We start from the raw sequence: 21,143 nt of genomic DNA on the forward strand, positions 1-21,143 counted from the left end.
TACAAGTCTGGGGGCAATTCTGAATCTAACTTTAAGGAATAAAGCCAGGAAAGAGTTAAAGAGTCAGTGGGACAGTATTTCAGTAATAGTGACCATAAATCAGTAAAATTTGAACTAGTCAATGGGAAAGGACAAAGATGGAGTGGAAGGAATTGAGTGTTGGCTGATTTTAAAATGTTCAGACAGGATCTGGTCAATGTGGACTGGAGCAGCTACTTGTATCAGAGCATCAGAGCAGGGAGAGTCTTTCAAAGAAAATAGAGAGACTACAGGCCAACATGTTCCCATAGAGGTGAAGTAGGAAGGAGTACAACAAAGTCTAAGGAACCCTGGGTATTGAGTCATAGAGTCATACAGTACGGAAACAGACCCTTCAGTTCAACACATCCATGCCAACCAAGTTTTCCAAACTAAACTAGTCCCATTTACCTGCATTTGATCTATATCCCTCTAAACTTTTCCTATTCATGTACCTATCCAAAAGTTTTTTAAATGTTGAAAGTGAATGTATGGAACTGTTTCAGGAAAAACAGTGAAGCCTACAGCAGAAACCAAGGGTTCAAAACAGCAGAAGCTCCACATGAGTATAGAGAATGCAGCAGGTTACCTTAAAAATAGTGGTGCAAAGAGAGGGCATGAAAAGACATTGGAAGGTAACATAAAGGAAAGTCCTAAGGCATTTTATAAATGCATTAGGTGCAAGAAGTTAACCAGGAAAAGAGGAGGTCTTATTAGGGGCAAAATGATACTCAGTGTGTTGAACTGGAAGACATGGATGAGGTTTAAATGAATATTTGCTATCGGTATCCGCTATAGAGAGGAATGATGCAAGTATAGAAATCAGGAAAGAGGGTGTTCTGACACAATTGATCATATTAGCATTGAGAGAGAGGAGGTATTAGCAGTTTTAGTCGATAAATTCCCAAGACTAGATGAGATGCATCCAAGGCTGCTGTCAGAGACAAAGGAGAAGATTGCATGGGCTCTGACAATTGCTTTTAAATCCTCTCTGGCTTTGGGAGGGATGTCGAAGGAATGGAGGACAGCTAATGGGGTGTTATTATTCAAAAAATGTGATAGGGATACACACAGAAACTCTAAGCCAGTGAGTCTAATGTCAGTAGCTGGGAAACCATTGGAAAAAATTCTGAGGAACAGAATTAGTCTCACTTGGACAGGCATGATGAATCAAGAATAGTCAGAATAGCTTTAGAGATCATGGCTAACAAATTTAATTAAATCTTTTGAGTGGGTGACTAGATACATAGATGTGGGTAGTACATCTATGCATTCTTCATGAATTCAATAAAACTTTTCACAAGATCTCACGTGGGAGAATAGTTAAGAACTTAAGAATCCATGGGACCGAGGACAATTTGGCAAATTGGATTCAAAACTGACTTGCTGGCTGGAGGCAGAGACTAATGGGCATAGGTTGTTTTTGTGACTGGAAATCTGTATGTAGTGGCATACCACAGGATTCAATGCTGGATTCCATGTTGTTTGCATTGTACATTAAAGATCTAGACATGAATGTAGGAGTTATGATTAGTAAATTCACTGATGACAGAGAAACCAGGTGGTGTGGTAAATAGCAGGATGGAAACTCTTAGACCTCAAGTCAATAATAGATGGGCTGGTCAGATGGGCAAGAAAGTGCCAGTGGAACTTAATCCTGGAATGACTAATAAAACAAGGGAATACGTAATGAGTGGTAAGAGTTTGGGAAGTATAGAGGCTGGGGTTGCAGTAACAGAGATAAACATATCCTGATGGACATGAGGAGATCATTAAGCTTCTTGTGACAATGCTGGCCATTCTTCATATTGTGGAGAATGCAATGATCAAGATGGTGACCTTGGACCATGTTGTTATGAGTCTGGTGGCCTGGCCTGTTCTGCCTGTTCTATGGTAGTGTATGCGCCTCTACAACACCAGACCCTCCACCACAACCTCCAGGTCCCTGTCAGAGTATTACAGCCTCCTGACTGAGTGTCTCTGACCCAACAGGGCAACTTCAGAAAGCCAATGCTTATCCACGTGCCCAGCAGCCATTTTAATATTCTTTCGGCGGACATCTACTGAGTAGAGAGTCATTCCAGGAATGACACATAGGAAGATGGAACTAGAATTGATCAGGAAAAATGCCATAGGAGTGGGGTAGGTCATTAATGAGGCAAGTTTGCTAAGATCCAGAGGGAAATATCATGAGATCTTGGGCTAAAAACCTTTCAAAAAACCTGATGCAACTGATACTTTGCCAAAACAAAAGTACAATCCATCTCCAATGACTTTGTGGTCTGAACACCATGTCTCCACTAGCTGAGGTTTTCACTACACGCTGTTGCTGGCTTATGGAGTCCTCTGGATAAGGACTACCTTTCTTGGAGACTATCAGGGTATTCGCTGCTATTGGCCATCAAGTTTCCTGTCACTTAATAAACTGACTCCCCTTCTTCCAATTTGTTTCTGCTCCCTGGCGTTCTGCATTCCAATTCTGCAAGGAGGGAAAGGAAAGAGAGGATGGCTGACCTGGGGGGTCACTATAAAGCAGGGGAATCTGTTCTAATGGCGATGTGGGGGTCTGATAGGGGAGAGGAATGGGGGCGAGCTATATCAGATATGTTTTTCAGAGGTGTATAGTGGAGGAGAATGCTGGGGAGATCAAAGGGTGGGCTTGGCATTTGGAAGTTTTATGCCACTCACCTGTAGCATATTCCTGAGGTGCTTAATCTTTGTGGTCCACTGTCTGAAGGTTCAAGAGACATGATCCTTGCTGCTCAGTTCCTCAGTCACTACGCTGGCTTGGTTGAGAAGCTTTCCTGTTGATTGGGAAACCTGAAAGCAGGGAGATATTGCCGTGACTGAGTTAAAGAACATGGTAACACTCGCTTCAAATCAGTTCTCAAAGCAATACAGACCGTACTGCTGCATAACAATAAAATTCCACCTGTTTTATATCCTGGATACCTGCAAACATTGATACATCAGTTAAAGGAATTAGTTCAAAATTTAGATCACCAGTCTGCAGTAGTCTCAGATACTCAATCTAATTTTACTTAATAGTTAACTCTAACCAATAATAATTATGACTTCGAAGACAACGAAACTACTTCTCCCAAAGTGTTGTGAATCGGTGGAATTCATTACACAAAGTGCAGTCGATGCTGGGACAGTGAGTAAATTTAAGGAGGAGTTAGACTGATTATTAATTGGTAATGGGTTGGAGGGATTATGGAGAGAAGGCAGGAAATTGGGGGTGAGGAGCATGTCAACAATGATCGAATGGTGGAGCAGACTCAATGGCCAAATGACCCAATTTTGCTCCTTTATGAATTTATTTTTTAGATGCCGAGAAACAAAAAATAGTGGAGGAGTAGATTTAGGAATCTGAGTGCAGAAATCATTAAAATCAAATGAATAGATGTAAATAATTAAAACCCTTAATAGAATTGTGGCCTTTATTTAAAGAGGACTGGAATACAAAAGAATAAAATGTTATGTTACAACTGTGCACAGTTTTGGTTTGGTCTATCTGTAGTTCAGGGTAAAGTATCTCAGGAAAGATATATTGGCATTGGAAGGAGCCTGACTCAGTTTGAACAAAATGACGCAGGGGCTAATAAGGTTATATTATTAGCTCAGGGGTTACATCATTGTGCCTGTAATTGCTGGAATGTAGGAGTTCAGGGGTGATCTAATTATAGTCATAGAGCTGTACAGCATGGAAACAGACCCTTCAATCCAACTCATCTATGCCAACCAGATATTCTGAATTAATTTAGTCCCATTTACCAGCACGTGGCCCATATCCCTCTAAACACTTCCTATTCATATACCTATCTAAATGCCTTTTAAATGTTGTACTTATACCAGCCTCCACCACTTCCTTTGGCAGCTCATTCCATTCACACAGCACTGGGAAAAAACTGCCCCTCAGGTCCCTTTTAAATCTTTTACCTCTCACCTGAAACCTACACCCTCTAGTTTTGGACACCCCCACCCCAGGGAAAAGACCTTGGCTTTTTACCCTATATATGCCCCTCATGATTTCAGAAACTTCTATAAGTTTCTGACGCTCCAGGGAAAAGAGCCCCAGCCTATTCATCCTCTCTTATAGCTCAAACCTTCCAACCTTGGCAACACCCTTGTAATTTTATGAACCCTTTCAAGTTTCACAATATCCTTCCTATAGCAGGAAGACCCGAATTGCATGCAGTATTCCAATAGTGCGCTAAACAATGTCCTGTACAGACTCAACATGATCTTCCAACTCCTTTACTCAATGCACTGCCCAATGAAGGCAAGCATACCAAATGCCTTCTTCACTATCCTGTTTACCTGCAACTCTACTTTCAAAGAGCTATGAACCTGCACTCCAAGGTCTCTTTGTTCAGCAACACTCCCTGGGACCTTACCATTAAGTGTATAAGTCCTGCCCTGATTTGCATTTCCAACATGCAGCACTTAACATTTATCTAACTTCAAATACATCTGCCACTTCTCAGACTATTGGCCCATCTGAACAATATCCCGTTGTACTCTGAGGTAACCTTCTTGGCTTCCTATTTTGGTGTCGTCAGCAACTATATGTTCACATAAATATATTTATATAAATGACAATTAGCAGTGGACCCAGCATCTATTCTTTGTGGCACACCACTAGTCACAGGCCTGCAGTCTGAAAAGCAACCCGCCATCACCACTCTCTGTCTTCTACCTTTCAGTCAGTTCTGCATCCAAATGGTGGCTTCCCCTTGTATTCCATGTGATCTAACCTTGCTAACCAGTCTACCATAGATAAATGTGAGGTGCTGCATTTTGAGCTACAGGGAGAAGCTAAATAGGCTGGGCTGTTTTCCCTGGAGCATCTGGGGCTGAGGGGTGACCTTATAGAAGTTTATGGATGAGGGGTATGAATAGGGTAAATGGGCAAGGTCTTTTCCCTGGGGAGGGGGAGTCCATAACTAGACAGCATAGGTTTAGGATGAGTGGGGAATAATTTAAAAGGGACCTGAGGGACTACTTTTCACGCAGAGGGTGCTATGGGTATGGTATGAGCTGCCAGAGGAAGTGGTGGAGGCTGGTACGATTACAACAATTAAAAGGTATCTGGATGGGTGTATGATGTACATTGAGGGTGAGTAATAGGTTTGGATTAGGAATTGGCTGGCTGGAAGAAGACAGAGGGTAGTAGTTGATGGTAAAGGTTCATCTTGAAGTGCAGTTACGAGCGGTGTTCCGCAAGGATCTGTTTTGGGACCATTGCTGTTTGTCATTTTTATAAATGACCTGGAGGAGGCTACCGGCATTGTGGCTGAACCCATGTGGTGAATCCAGAAGGCAGCCCACCACCACTTGCTCAAGGGCAAACAGGGATGGGCTATCAATGCTGGCCAGCCAGCGACACCCAAGTCCCACAAATGAATTTTTTAAAAAGCCAGAGTGCATAACCTCACACTTTCCCACATTGTATTCCATCTGTCATTTCTTTACTCACTCTCCTAACCTGTTCAATGCTTCTGCATCCTCCCCGCTCCCTCAACACTACCTGTCCCTCCACCTATCTTTGTGCCATCTGCAAACTTAACAACGATGCCCTCAGTCCCTTCATCCAGATCGTTAAGATAGAGCATGATAGTTGTGGTCCCAACATTAAACCCAGCAGAAGTTGACCGGTTAGCCAATCTTTTTCCATATATGGAGTCAGCTATTACGAGGGGGCATAGCTTTAAATTAAGGGGTGGTAGGTATAGGACAGATGTTAGGGGTAGATTCTTTACTCAGCGAGTCGTGAGTTCATGGAATGCCCTGCCAGTAGCAGTGGTGGACTCTCCCTCTTTATGGGCATTTAAACGGGCATTGGATGGGCATATGGAGGATAGTGGGCTAGTGTAGGTTAGGTGGGCTTGGACCAGCGCAACATCGAGGGCCAAATGACCTGTACTGCGCTGGATTTTTCTATGTTCTATGAATAGGAAGGATTTAGAGGGATATGAGCCAAGTGCTGGCAAATGGGACTTGATTAGGACAGGATATCTGGTCAGCGTGGACAAGTTGGACCAAAGGGTGTGTTTCAGTGCTGTACATCTCTATGACTCCATGACTGTATGTGGAATATAGAGTCTTACTGAACGCCTTACTGAAGTCCATATAGATCACATCCATCAATCCTCTTCGTTACTTCTTCAAAAAACTTAATTAAGTTAGTGAGACACTTGAAGAGTTTTAAAAGCTTTCTTGGTCATATATCCAGATAAGTATGCATCTTGGCTGAATTTTGAGTACTTGTTTATAACGTGAAATAATATTTCTTAATCCAGGTGTTTCACAAAATGACACACTCACCCAAAAAAAAACTGGACTTAAACTATCTTTACATCGGTTTATTTCAATTTCTTTACTGCTCCCTGCTTGGTAGATTTAGTAATTTCTATTCAGTTCCAACATTTTAGAAACAATGTGGGCTAGATTTTCATGCTGATGAGAAACAAATGTCAGAAAAGTCATTAGCATCCAATTTTATGAGTTTACCTTTATAGAATCAAACAAAATACAAACAGCAACAAACTTAGCACGTTGTGAATTGTCTTGTGATATGTTAACTTCACATTCTGTTTTACATGCAAACTGACCTGCTGAATATTTCCAATACTTTCTCATCCTGTGCTTATTAATTGTTCTGCTTCGATCTGTCCACCCAGACATTTATTTCCTCTGGAAGAGGATGAAAACAAAAATCAATGAAATGCTGAATTATTAGAAAGAAAATGAGGATTGGAGTAGGGAAATTGAGTGCCACAATGACTTACGCACCGACGTTTTACCTCTGGGATCTCAGATCAAATTCAACCCGAATTGATTTGATTGAAAATCTCTTATACACACAAAAGACATACAGGAAATCAATTTGGGCAGTTTCAATCGAGTTCCAAGTGGGTACTACCCTACAGCATAATATATTGTTAATTAAGCGTAATGTGGTATTTTCACATTAAAAAAAATCACAGGATGACTGGTGTGAGAAATTTAAAAAATAATCTCACACTGGGTTGGCAGTGGTCTTAGTGTTATTACTGTGCTAGGAAATTCAAATCCCAATATGGCAAATTGTGAAGCTGAATTCTAAGAACCTAGTAATTTGGTCGAAAGTTGTCATATTGCTGTAAGAATGCAACTAATGTCTTTCAGGGAAGGGATGCTGTTACTGCTATTGGTCTGGCCTACAAGATCCATTGTGTAGTTGACTCTTGATGCCCTCAGGGCAACTATGATTAGGCAATAAATGAGAGATTGCCATTTAGCCCCAAAATGATGGATCTTGTAATGTTGTGGAAATGTCACTGGACTGGTCATCCAAGAGGCATTGGCTAATGTTCTGAGGACACAGAGTCAAATCCTACCACAGCAACTGGTGAGATTCAATTTCAATAACAAACCTGGAATAAGAATCTGATCTCAGTATGATGGCTATGAATCTAACAGATTGTTGTAATAACTAATCAGGGAAAGAAATCTGACGTCCTCATCTGGCCTGGTCTACATCTGACATCAGACCCAAAGCAATCTGATTGATTCTTAAAGCCCTTAAAAAGCCACTCAGTTCAAAAGGAAAATAGAGGCAGGTAAAAAGTTCATAATCACACAACAGCAGGTTATAGTCCAACAGGTTTATTTGGAAGCACCAGCTTTTGGAGCATTTCTCCTTCTTCAGGTGGTTGTGGGATGAAAAAGCACTGCTCCGAAAGCTGGTGCTTCCAAATAAACCTGTTGGACTATAACCTGGTGTTGTGTGTGATTATTAACTTTATACACCCCAGTCCAACACCAGTGTCTCCAAATCAGAGGCAGGTAACAAATGCTGGCTTTGTCAACAACACTCATATCTGATGAAAGAACCAAGAAAAAAAACTGAATTTGCAGCTCAAAATAATTTTGGGACAAATGTTAGTTTTTTGCTGCAACAGGTTATGCTATAGGAGACATTGATGTTGGCATGTTTTCTGATCCTTAACAGTTGTATTTTTTTTAGATTACTTACAGTGTGGAAACAGGCCCTTTGGCCCAACAAGTCCACACTGACCCATTCCCCTACATTTACCCCTGCCCCTAACACTATGGGCAATTTAGCATGGCCAATTCACCTAACCTGCACATTTTTGGACTGTGAAAGGAAACCGGAGCACACTCAGGGAAAATGTGCAAACTCCACTCAGACAGTCGCCTGAGCCGGGAATTGAACCCAGGTGCTACCGCGCCACCCAAACAATGAAGCTAATTTTGCAGGGTTCCAAGTAAGCCAAAAAAAATCATATAAAATCAAATTTGAGTTCATTTCTTTAAAATTAAGATGTGATTTTGTTTTTACCTTAACAGTAATAACTTATATTTAAGATGCACATGACTAAAGAAAGATAACTGTCTTTAAATTCACATTTGGCCAAAATTTAAAACATCCTAAATCAGGTATTAATCAACTTGAAATATCAGTTTCAAAAGCAGATAAAAATAAGCAGTGATGGTAGTGTTGAATTATGTTCTAAACTTCAAGGAGAAACATTGCAATGTTTATTTGATGTCTCTGTGGTTAAAGTAAATCAGCAACATCAATTGTAATTGAAATGTGAAACTTTGAAAATAGTATGACTATGACTGGAGTTTGCACTAGTAATTACAATGAAACTGGTAGTGTTTGCCATCAAGACTGTATCAAAACTGATATCAGCTTTGGAATCTGCTCAGTTAAGTGCAAAAATTGTTGCCACTGATTGTACATATTTCTAGCAGGCCACTATTCATGCCATCCAGGATGCAATCCATTAGAAATCATTGAACTAAGGAGAATCTTCATTCTTACACACTTATGGGGGGATTCCTTGGATGGTAGGGATCCCATCTTGGGGAGGTTTAATTGAACAAAGACAGGTCCCAGCAGGATTAGCTGGTGGCTATATAGTCTCAACAGCACCCCTGACAGAAGTGGCCAGAACTAGGACGACAAACGTTCCCAGATTCAAAGTTCTGGATTCTGAAACCAGGTAAGGCAGGAGAGGGGTTAGTCAGGAGTGGAGAGGGAAAGGTGAGTAGACCACTACAGGGAGTGTAGGTGATACACAGGGGGTATGGGTGGGTTTCTTGATGGAGAGAGTGGGGCAGAGGTAAGTGGAAGTGAGCAGTGGAAGGGGTCAAGCATTGTGCTGAGTCTCAGAAATGGAAATGGGGGCCTTCAGGGTGGAAAGCCCTTCTCTTCAAGCTCACAGCCCAGCAGGGTGACCTCCCAGGCTTCCACCCCTGCACCTGAATTCCTCCTCCCAGTCTCAACATTGAAGACTGGGAAATTTCCCTTGAATGATCAATAATTTGACACTATCAAGGTCTTGCCTGCTTTCACTGTCCCCACACTTTAAGGTCAGGAACAGGAGGCTGGGCGGACAGCTCACTGAAGAATTAATGAGTCCTCAACCTTGTAAACCTAACAGTGTGGTGCATAAAATTCTGTACTTATTCTTTCTGTCAAAAACCCTGGGAAACTTGTAAATGTTGTACAACTGTGTTTTTAATGGTGTATCAAGTTACAGTCACTGTTAAATTGCCTCATTGCTAACTATTAAGTTTCTTCGTTGTAAGAAACACCATTTTTTAAAAGTAATATTTCATTGTTTATTATACATTATATCCTGTATTAATCCCCTATGTATTTCCCAATTACTCACTTAGTGAATTAGAAGTGAAATGATTCACTGATTATTGCTTCTTGATATTCTGTCAGTAAACTAAGGTAAAGGTAAAATCAGTTTCAAAAGACCATAAGGCTGCTCTCTCATCCGACAGAGACAACTGATGGTGGTTTAATCTGAGGGCCACAATGCCTCAGCTAAGAGGAGAGGTTGAGAAGAAGAGTCCTTTATTATAACCTTAGCAGGACTTGAACCTAACTGAGCTAACCAACTCCCTATCATTCAATGTACCAGATTACTCATATTAACTGGCAACTTACATCAACTTGATTATGTCAGTGCTGTTGGACATTGGGATTTTGATTTTCTGTGCAGATTCAAACTAGCATTTAACAAAGTATAAATCTGCACCACCAATCACTAGATTGTTGTGGGTGGCTTTCCTCAATGTTAGCAATGAATGCTGATGATTCACCACTGACCCCAACATTCAGCCCAATACTTCTGAGATCCAAAAGTCATCCTACTTTATTTCTGATCAGTGTCTCAAGCACAAAAGGTGCAGTCAATTTTTATCATCAATGACTTTCCTTTAATTGTAAGATCAGAAGTGAGGATGTTCACTGATGACTGCATGATGTTCACTACCATTTGTTTCTCCTGAGATACTGAAGCTGTTCGGGTCTGTTGTGCTATTACTTTTTGGGCAATGTCACTTTAAGATGCTCAATATGCAAATGGAAGTAAGTACATGGATGTTCTCACATGGCTACAGGGTCCAGGCACCCTGTTCTGCTGGACCATAGACACAGGCTTTGTCAGTGACTATTGGCTACGATTTGGAGATGCCAGTGTTGGACTGGGGTGTACAAAGTTAAAAATCACACAACACCAGGTTATAGTCCAACAGGTTTAATTGGAAGCACACTAGCTTTCGGAGCGACGCTCCTTCATCAGGTGATTGTCAGGATAATCACCTGATGAAGGATCGTCCCTCCGAAAGCTAGTGTGCTTCCAATTAAACCTGTTGGACTATAACCTGGTGTTGTGTGATTTTTAACTATTGGCTACTGCATCCATTAGGGGGCGATAGCTGGCAATACATTTATTAGAAATAGAGTCATAGTCATACAGCACAGAAACAGACCCTTCAGTCCAACCCATGCACACTGATCAAGTTTCCCAAACTAAACTAATCCCACCTGCCTGTGCTTGACCCATGTCCCTCCAAACGTTTCTTATTTGTGTACTTATCTGAATGTCTTTTAAACATTGTAACTGTACCCGCATCCATCACTTTCGCTGGCAAGTTCATTCCACACATGAACCACGCCGTGGAAAAATGTTGCCACTATGTCTTTCTTAAATCTCTCTCGACTCACCTTAAAAAAATGCCCCCTAGTCTTGAAATCACCCACCCGAGGGAAAAGACACCTGCTGTTCACTTTATCTATATCCCTCATGATTTTATAGACCTCCAAAAGGTCATCTCTCAATCTTCAATGCTCTCGTGAAAAAAGTCCCAGCCTATCCAGCCTCTCCTTATAATTCAAACCCTCCATTCCCAGCAACATCCCCGGTAAATCTTTTCTGAACCCTCTCCAATTTAATAATATCTTTCTTATTTCAGAGCGGACAGAATTGGACTCAGTACTCCAGGAGAGGGCTCATCAACGTCCTGTACAACTTCAACATAGTGAGTTTCAATTAAGCAGAACCCACAGGACATATTTGTGTTGCAATTAGAAAATACACAAAAATAGCTTTATAAATGTGGGATAGTTTCTCTTATGAACAGAACAAAAGAGAAATCAGCCTTGCAAGATTGAAGGAGATGAGTAGAAACAGCAATTAAGAAGTACCACAGTACAGAAAACAGAAGGAAATCAGATTTTTTTTTCACAAGCAATATGTACCTCCAAATTGGCCAGCTCCATATACCTGGTCTACAGAAGGGCCATTTCACTGAGTGGCCATCAGGAGTTGACCCTGCGTGGACTATGAAAAAGTGCACCTAAATTCAGAAGAAACAGAAGATGGATACCAAAGGCCCTGTCCTGAATTGATTGGGAACAGATCTCCTCTCCCATTTCATCATTTGAAAGAAACTATGAAGCTAGGCTTCATGGACCAAACAGTTGCAGGACTTGTGAAACAAGCCATCAAAATACTAATAGTAGTGGATAATGTAGGGTTACACATGCACTACACTTCAAGCTTATCCAAAGTGGACTAGAAAGATCCCACATGGAAAGTCGTCGATGGTTAGCTGCAGTTAATAGTCAACTTTAAAGTTCATTGCCTAGAATTAATGAGCCACCAACAAAGGCCACAGGAATCAACGGATCAATTTATCAAATTTAGATGCTGCAACAAGGCAAAGAGTGTGACTTTCAGAGGATGAACTGTCAAAGCAGATCAGGAAGTTGGTGATTGCCTCAACCCCTACAGAAATGTTCCAAAACTACAATTGGAAGAAAAATCTCAGCATTGCTTCACCGCTGGCAGATTCCAGAAAATATGTAGCTTTTATATCTGGACAGCAAAACCTCCAAGTGCTGGATGCAGCAACCAGAATAGACACTGTAGCCAGAACACAAAAAAACAAGCAAGCTCTGGGGTTAGAGCAGTCTATGGCATCCACAGCAAAGCTATTGCTAATCTGTGCAAGACATGCGGATAATACTGAGCCTACCTATGCAAGAAATCTACTCTCAATGATACAACCAGAAGCCACAGCAGCAGGTACAGCAAACAGCAGCAGTAGCAAGGAATGCATCAGAAACTTCTGCAAACATAAGCATCACAAAGTTCACAGCAAGGCAGACTTACGTCAAGACCCGGAGTTAATCGACTTCCAATCAGAAAATGAACAAACTTTCCACATTGCGAATACAACATGTCATAACATGAGTCAATACACAACAAGCTTTTGCCATAATTAATGCCATTTGTCCAAAATAACCTGGCAAGTGAACATACAAGCAAGACTTGGGCAATCCAGCTGAGGCTGTCAGGTGGCAAATTCCATCACTGGCTTCCATTGCAATTCCACATTGTGTTATATTTCCCTACAGCTATGTTAAAAATAAGAGCAGTCATAATCCTTGCATGAGAGTCTGGGCTTGGTAGTGCAAGTCCAGTTTATTAAATGATTTTCTTCACTGTTGCCAACTGACCTGCTGAGTATTTTCAGCATGTTTGTTTTCACTTTGGATTTCCAGCGTCTGCAGAATTCTGCTTTTGTGTAATGATGGGTACCTTGATACGTTCTTCAATGACAGCCAAGGGTTTAGCTGAGGTTTATTGAAGACACCTCTAGCCTAGTACATCAATGGGAAAGAAGGAAGGTAGAAGAATATTGAGGTTTCAGGTTACTGATGTCACCAATTAACTGTGCTAATAATTGTGCCCCACCGTTCCACAAGCTGTCATCAATGTGTAAATGTATGAAATTTCAGTGGGACCACCAAAATGACCAATTTGCCTGATTGACCACTACACAGGCTTAAAGCAATTCATATCAGATTTTGTCATAGAAAAAAATAGAGATATTTTCAGTTTAACACACTTGACCTTAACAAAAACAGAACAAAGAATTTTTAATCTACTACTACACAACTTAAACTATACCCTTCAACTGCCCTAAATGCACACACTCAATCACAATTAAAACAGAAAAAAGACAAATAGGCGAGCACAGGTACTGAGGGTAAAAAAACAATATAGAGAGGGTAAACAAAATTCCAGGGTTCGAAAGTCCAGCCCACAAATTGGAAAGTTATTTTGTCACAATTCTTTCAAATTTAGCAATGATGGCACAATGTTTTCTGGGGGTGCTACGTGTTCTTTGATAGTGGATCAAGTGGACCGATGCCTTTTCTTGTTTTAGAATTGTTTTCTTTGAAGCTTGCATGGACTTTCTGTCTTTTATCCTAAGAGAGACAAGGGAAGTTGGATGCCTTCTGGTTGCAGGCTTTGAAGGCTTTTCTTTGCTGCTTCTAGGACTTATAGTTTTTTTGAACACTCTGCAATACAACAAATCAGAAAGTAGTTGTCAGGCAGAATTTCCTGAACAAAATTCTTGGTGCCGTTCAGTCTGAAATTTTCCCTCTCACTGCTTTATGAAGCAAAATTGCACAGCTCAACATTGCCATGCACTTGATTTGTTTTTACATTGCAAAGCACTTCCGATAATTCAGGTATAGTTATCCAATTTCCTTACCAATTTATAGTTCCAGAAAAAAAGTATGCAGTTTTTTACACTGAAGAAACAAATTAGCTGTTCTAAGTTGAAAACAAGCTGAAACGCAACTTTACGCTTCACTTCTTGCTGACAGTGTTGACACACTTGATATTCCAACAGCATTTGTCAGTCAAAGGTAAATATTATGAAGTAGGAACACAGAAATAATATTGTCAATTCATATTGTCCCCAAGCTTTTAAAAACATGTGCAGAGTTGACCAAAAATAGTAACTGCGTCAAATTTAAGGAATTAAAGAATTATAAAAGAGAGACAAAACAACCCACCAGTTTATATTTTACTCTAAATTGTTCTTTGCAATTTGACAATTAGCATTTCAGTCATTAAGCTTATTATATTGTTGCTAATTAAGTTGAGTTTGCAATCATCACTGAAGCATATTCATTATTAGATCATTATGTATATTTCTTTAGAGCCCATTTAAATTCATTGGCTGTATGGCACTACGAGCAGTGCAGCTGTGAAAAGATTTTTTTTAATTGTTGCAACCAAGCTGTTAGTTCTGATTGTGGACAATCAAAGCCTGTGAACTCAATCACTTCTTGGTTTGACACATCAGCCACATAATTTAATTCTCTTTTCTGGAATCTTAAATTAATTCAGACACAATGATTAATCTTCTAGGAAAGCAGGTTTTAGCCCCTCAAGTGCATTGTACCTGGAATAAATATTTGGCTTATACCCCATAATTCAGGCTACCTGAGAAAGACCTCCACCTTTACCCCAAAAACAATTTGCAGAGTTTCAAGCCTCAGTAAAGGTAGAATCTATCTTCATCAAAAAGATCAATCCCACTTCAGTCTTATTCTTAATCTGGAATCTTCTCAAAGTGTATGCAATGCTGACTTGGAAATACATTGTCGTTCTTTCACTGTCGCGGGGTCAAAACCCTGGAATTTGCTCTCTTATGGCATTGTGGGTCAACCCACAGCAGGTGGACTGCAGCGGTTCAAGAAGGCAGCTCACCGCCACCTTCTCAAGAGCAACTAGGGATGGGCAATAAATGCTGGCCAGCCGGCAATACCCACATCCCACTAAAGAGTAAAAAAAAACACACTAGAACTTGATTTTTAAAATAAATGATCAAGAAGGAAATCAGCACTAAAATGTTGAAATCCTGTGACTCATAATCCCGAGGCACCACAGGTAATTAATAAAGAGTGGTACCTGTTGTCAATATCATCAGAAATTGGTGGTACTGTTTCCATTTTAAATCCGCAAGCTGAAGAACAACTTGGATGCATGGTTGTCATATTTTCAAAAAAGGCTTTTAAAAATGCTTTGACTTTGCCTTTCAGGTGAATAGAGAAGGTCTTGCCACTTTAGTTATCAGGCTTAAGGGAATATCCGCTGCACTGCTGTTAGGTTGGAGGACAGTCAGCAATTGAGGAAAGTAGGGAAGCATTAATGAGGGAACACACAAAACAAATTATGTTATAGAGTTCAATAATATGAATATAGTGCAGAGCTTAAGTGTAGTTTATACAAAGAAAGCACAAGGATGTGCTACGCACAATATTAAACAATTTATGACCAGCATCATTTAGCCAGACACCCAAGTCTGTGCCTGTGGTAGCCGAACTTAATTTTTACACAACAAGTTCTTTGCAGATGATTTGTGTTATATAAATAAATCCAGAAAGCCATGGATTTTTTTTTAGGAGAGTTGTCCACCTAATTTGGCTTTGTCAGTTAGACAGCACAAAGCCTCAGCACTGTAAGGTTCTAGGGCACGCTTATAGGTCCACCCAGTATTAATGCAATGCTCAAGTATGAACACCATACCTTTAATTTGTTTTCTTTATATTGAAATGTGAACTGAATTAGGAGAAGTACTATCACAACAAAAGGATTGAGGAAGTAATTGTTGTACTTTTAAAAAGCATGGTCCTGAAACTCATTGTGTGTGGGGTTTACACTGGTGCATTTTTTGAGCAGTAGACAGGTGTTTATAGATGGCCCGGTTCCAGGGGTCTGGAACAAAATTAAGGAGATTAAGGAGCACTTATGGCACAGTGGTAGTGTCCTAAACGGAAGGCCCAAGTTTAAGTCCCAACTGCTCCAGAGGTGTGCCACAACATCCCTAAACAGATTGATTCAAAAACATCTACAAAGTGAATGAGGTGAATCCTACTGGGCTCCAAGAAAATGCAATTAAATTTCAATGGGAGGTTGGCATGGAATCAGGGAAGTTGTCTGGACCCTAATATTGAATTTGTTTTAGTATCATGTAATCACCCATTACTGAGGGAGCCTAAAAGGCTGCCCAAAGGAAATGCTTGGATTGACTGAAAGGTCTGGAGGGATATGGGCCGGGTGCTGGCAGGTGGCACTAGATTGAGTTGGGATATCTGGTCGGCATGGACGGGTAGGACCGAAGGGTCTGTTTCCATGCTGTACATCTCTATGACTCTATGACTGCACTTTCCCTCTGCCTGAACACAGTAGCTGTTGAGTCGTGACCCAACGTAAGTACAGTATTGGCACATTTACTGTACAGGCTCCAATGGGATCAGATTGGAGGGCATTGGGTAATGGGATAGCAGTCAATGGGCTTATAGTGGTACTATTTATTAATAATAGCAGTATAGCAGGCAAAATCTGTCAGTTTAATTTGCTGTATGCTTGGAATTGGCAATTTGACAGATGAAGCATATTTATTCATGATGAATTAATTTGTTCCCTTTCTGCAGGTCATATTTCACGTGGAGTTACTCCAGGTCTGCTGCTGCCAGTGTTTCCAAGATAATGTATGTTACAGTCCTGGATGTAAAAGGATCACTTCAGATGATTTATACTCAGGAAGTATTTCTCTGGCATCTTGCTGTTTGGGCGTTGCTGGACTAAATTTGGTCAGTTTGATGTCTCTATCAAGTATAGACAAATTAAGAGATATCTTTCAATTATGACTGTAAGCTAGGCAAACATATCAAGAAATCCAAACAACTGACCTTCTAGCACAGTTAAGAGACATTATTCTTAATACTTTTCAGTCAGGCTAGATCCACAAAATAATTTGGCTTGTATATTGCATGAATTGTAAACAGGTGTAGGGCAGCCTGAGATGTTTGTGATACATCACTAACAAGAATTGCACAGTAGTTTTGCATCAAGTTGGAAATAAATGATTGATCACATTTCAACGATCAATGTTTCATTGGACAGGAATAGGGTTCTTTGTAGTTTTCACATTTCAAGATGAATAATAAAGTTCACGATTAAAGCCAACACATCATTGGTACTGAGTCCTATTCACTTAACTGTTTCATGTTCAATAAATGAGTTTGTTACCGTTGGTGTTGAATACACAGTAGCAAGATTCTTCTTCTGTCCAGTCCATGGATCTGTGACTCTTAACGGAAAATTGCATAGATAAAGGCACACCCTGGTTCATACAGGGATTGTGACTAAGGGAACACGTTAACCAGGGATGTAGGTTTGCTCACTGAGTTGTAGGTTTGATATCCAGACGTTTCATTACCTGGCTAGGTAACATCATCAGTGGTGACCTCCAAATGAAGCAAAGCTGTTGTCTCCTGCTTTCTATTTATATGTTTGTCCAGGACAAACATAAATAGAAAGCAGGAGACAACAGCTTCGCTCCACTTGGAGGTCACCACTGATGATGTTACCTAGCCAGGTAAAAAACATCTGGATATCAAACCCACAGCTCAGTGAGCAAACCTACACCCTAAACCTCAACCTAAGCTACAAACCTTCACAAACCTTGCACACGTTAACCAGTTACTTGGAATTCTGCTTATAATGTAAACACATGTTCGAGTTAATGGCAATTTAATACAACAGATCTGATGCTTGTTGATAATGTCCATCTGATAAAAATAAAAAAAAACTAAGTCAGGAACTCTGAAAAAAAAATTTGTGGATACATTTTGGGAAGTAGGGAATTTGTTAAAAATAATAAGTTTCGGCTCTATGCATTAAGATTTATAGAGTGTTCAAATGTTTTGCTTCAAATGTTATGAGGGGATGCTGCACGATCAGGAGACCAGATAAGGGAGCAGTTAAACTAAAGCTGCACCTGCTTTTTCAGCAAGAATTAATTAGAATTTTCCATGCCTCCCCACTATCCTGGCTTACATTTACCCCTCAACCAACATCACTAAAGCAGATAATTTGATCAGAGTAGTTTGTGGGACCTGACTGTGAAAATTAGTTGCTATGTTTTCCAAATGACAATAGTGCCAACACTTAAAACAAAACTCAGTTGGCTAGGAAAATATTTGTAACAGGCTAAGAATGGGAAAAATGCTACAATGCAAGACTATTTTTTAATGCATTGAATATTATCAGGAGCCATGCTCTGAGAGAGATACAATTCCCCTGCTTTCTCCTAATTAATATTTTTTTCTTCAGATGTCTATTCACTCCTCTTTTCAAAGTTGTATTAGATTCTGCTCCTACCCTTGCTAAGCATGCCATATCTAATTCCAGTTTGAGAAAGGACAGGGGTGTATTTTGTCACCTGGACTTTCTAATGCTTTTTGGAGAGCTGATGATGAGGGTGACACAGGAAGAGCTATCAGAAAGGTGTGATTGCATAATAGGAGGTTGGAATCTCAGCAATCTCAGGTATGTATGCATCAGCACATTCACAGCCAGAACAAAGCAACAGGGAGAGCAGGCAACCCTCACCTGCAATGTGAAGGCCAGAGGCTGTGCCCACCAGGCCTTGTCCCTGAGTCACAGAAGAACATTCAAATCTGCCATTGAGTTGCTTGACCAAACAAGACCCTCTTGAATTTGATGGATGAACTCTGAGCCTATCAGTAACATATAACCGATGATCAGTGTGAAGTTGCATGATTTCTCCTTGGTTTCTGCAGGGTCCATTCTCCCTTTTCCTTTGGTCACACTCTCACCCTGTTCTGCAGACCCAACCTCACCACCCTCCCAAAAGACAACAAGGTGGTAGCATGGGCCAGGATTGCCTTCGGGAAGAGCAGCAGCTGCAATAGCGCCACCTGGGGGCAATGGAGTGTTAAACAGCAAGGAAGTGCACAACCGAAATTAGTAAAGTGTTCAACTCCCATAGGCCCAGAGCAAATGAGGGAAGGACTCTGGGATTAAGGCAAGGAGGCAGTCTATGTTAGCGCATGAGGAAATCTGTGATGGAGATGAGGGATTCTATGTGATAAAATGAGGGAGTTTACGTGAGGGAATGAGGGCATCTGTGTGAGGAAGTCAGGGAGCTGTGTGAGGGAAGAAGTAAGGGAGTCTATGTGAGGGAGAGAGTGAATGAATCTGAAGGAACAAATCTGAGGGAATGTAAGGGAGGGAATAAAAACAGTAATTCAGCAGGACAAGGCAACATCTGTGGAGATAGCAACAGAGTTACCAATTCAAGTCCAATGTTTTGTGGACTTAAAACATTAACCCTGTTATTTTCCTCTCCACAGCTGCTGCCAGACCTGCTGAGTTTCTCCAGGACTCCTTGTTTTATTTCATATCCCTGGCATCTGCAATATGCTTTCATTTGAGTGAGTGAGGGAGTCTGTGTGGGGGAGTGAGTCAGTGAGATTTGGAAGGAGGGAGTGAGAGAAAGAGAGCATGTGCCACCCTAAGATTGCGAGTGAGCTGGGCACACATGTAGCTGTGGCTAACTCCTCCTCTTCCCTTTCCAAAACCCTCCTCACAAATTAGGCTGGGAGAAGAGGACAATTCAGGCTAAAGGCAACCTGCTTCCAAACCCCAGTTTCATACGATTTCTGCCAAGGCAAAGCTCAGAGTTGTACCATCAGAGGTGAAAATGAGGTTAGTGTTAGTTAAACCTGAGCTCAGCCATGGTCCCTGCCTACTCCCCTGGTGATCAGGGCTCATCTAGCTCTGCTTCTTAAATGAAAAGGAGGCAGCATGGTGGCTCAGTGGTCAGCACTGCTGCCTCACAGCATTGGGGACCTGGGTTTGATTTCTGCCGCGGGCAACTATCTGTGTAGAGTTTGCACATTCACCCCATGTCTGCATGGGTTTCCTCTCACGATACAAAGATGTGCAGGCTAGGTGAATTGGCCATGCTAAATTGCTCATAGTGTTCAGGGATGTGTAGGTTAGATACATTAGTCAGGGAAATGTAGAGTTGTAGGGGAATGGGTCTGGGTGGGTTACTCTTCGGAGGGCCGGTGTAGACTTGTTGGGCCGAATGGCCTGTTTCCACACTGTAGTGATTCTATGAAAAGGAAAGAAAAGGTTTTATTAGTTAGCTCCATGGCTTGCCACTTTTGAATAATCATTTTTATTAATTGCTTGTCTTTGAAATTACCATTTTATTATTTTTTTCTTTTTGAAAATTATGCATGGGGTTGTACAACATTTTGACTGTCTGAAATTTGTCCATACTGAATCGTGGCGAGTCATGTGAATACTGAGCTAGTGACTATGGCAGGGTCGAGTGAAGAGATGGTCACTCTTTACAATAGAGACAAAAATCAACATATCGCTCCAAGGTTTAAACTATATCTTTCCTTTTTTTTCTTATTTTTAAAACTGTTCAAACCGACACTAGATGGTGGACAACAATGTAGTTTTTCAAGCAAGTTTCTTTCTGGGTGTTACTGTTTTTCTCATTGTAAAATACATGTGACAATAAAACCATTCATTCATTCATTCAAGTCATAGAGATGTACAGCATGGAAACAGACCCTTCGGTCCAACCTGTCCATGCCGACCAGATATCACAACCCAATCTAGTCCCACCTGCCAGCACCTGGCCCATATCCCTCCAAACTCTTCCTATTCACATACCCATCCAAATGCCTCTTAAATGTTGCAATTGTACCAGCCTCCACCACTTCCTCTGACAGCTCATTCCATACACGTACCACCTTCTGTGTAAAAAAGTTGCTCCTTAGGTCTCTTTTATATCTTTCCCCCTCACCCTAAACCTATGCCCTCTAGTTCTGGACTCCCCGATCCCAGGGAAAAGACTTTGCCTATTTATCCTATGCATGCCCCTCATAATTTTGTAAACTTCTATAACATCACCCCTCAGCCTCCAAAGCTCCAAGGAAAACAGCCCCAGCCTGTTGAGCCTCTCCCTGTAGTTCAGATCCTCCAACCCTGACAACATCCTTGTAAATCTTTTCTGAACCCTTTCAAGTTTCACAACATCTTTCCGATAGGAAGGAGACCAGAATTGCACACAGTATTCCAACAATGGCCTAACCAATGTCCTGTACAGCC

This window comes from Chiloscyllium plagiosum, chromosome 17 (genome assembly GCF_004010195.1).
Source record: "Chiloscyllium plagiosum isolate BGI_BamShark_2017 chromosome 17, ASM401019v2, whole genome shotgun sequence".
NCBI lineage: Eukaryota > Metazoa > Chordata > Chondrichthyes > Orectolobiformes > Hemiscylliidae > Chiloscyllium > Chiloscyllium plagiosum.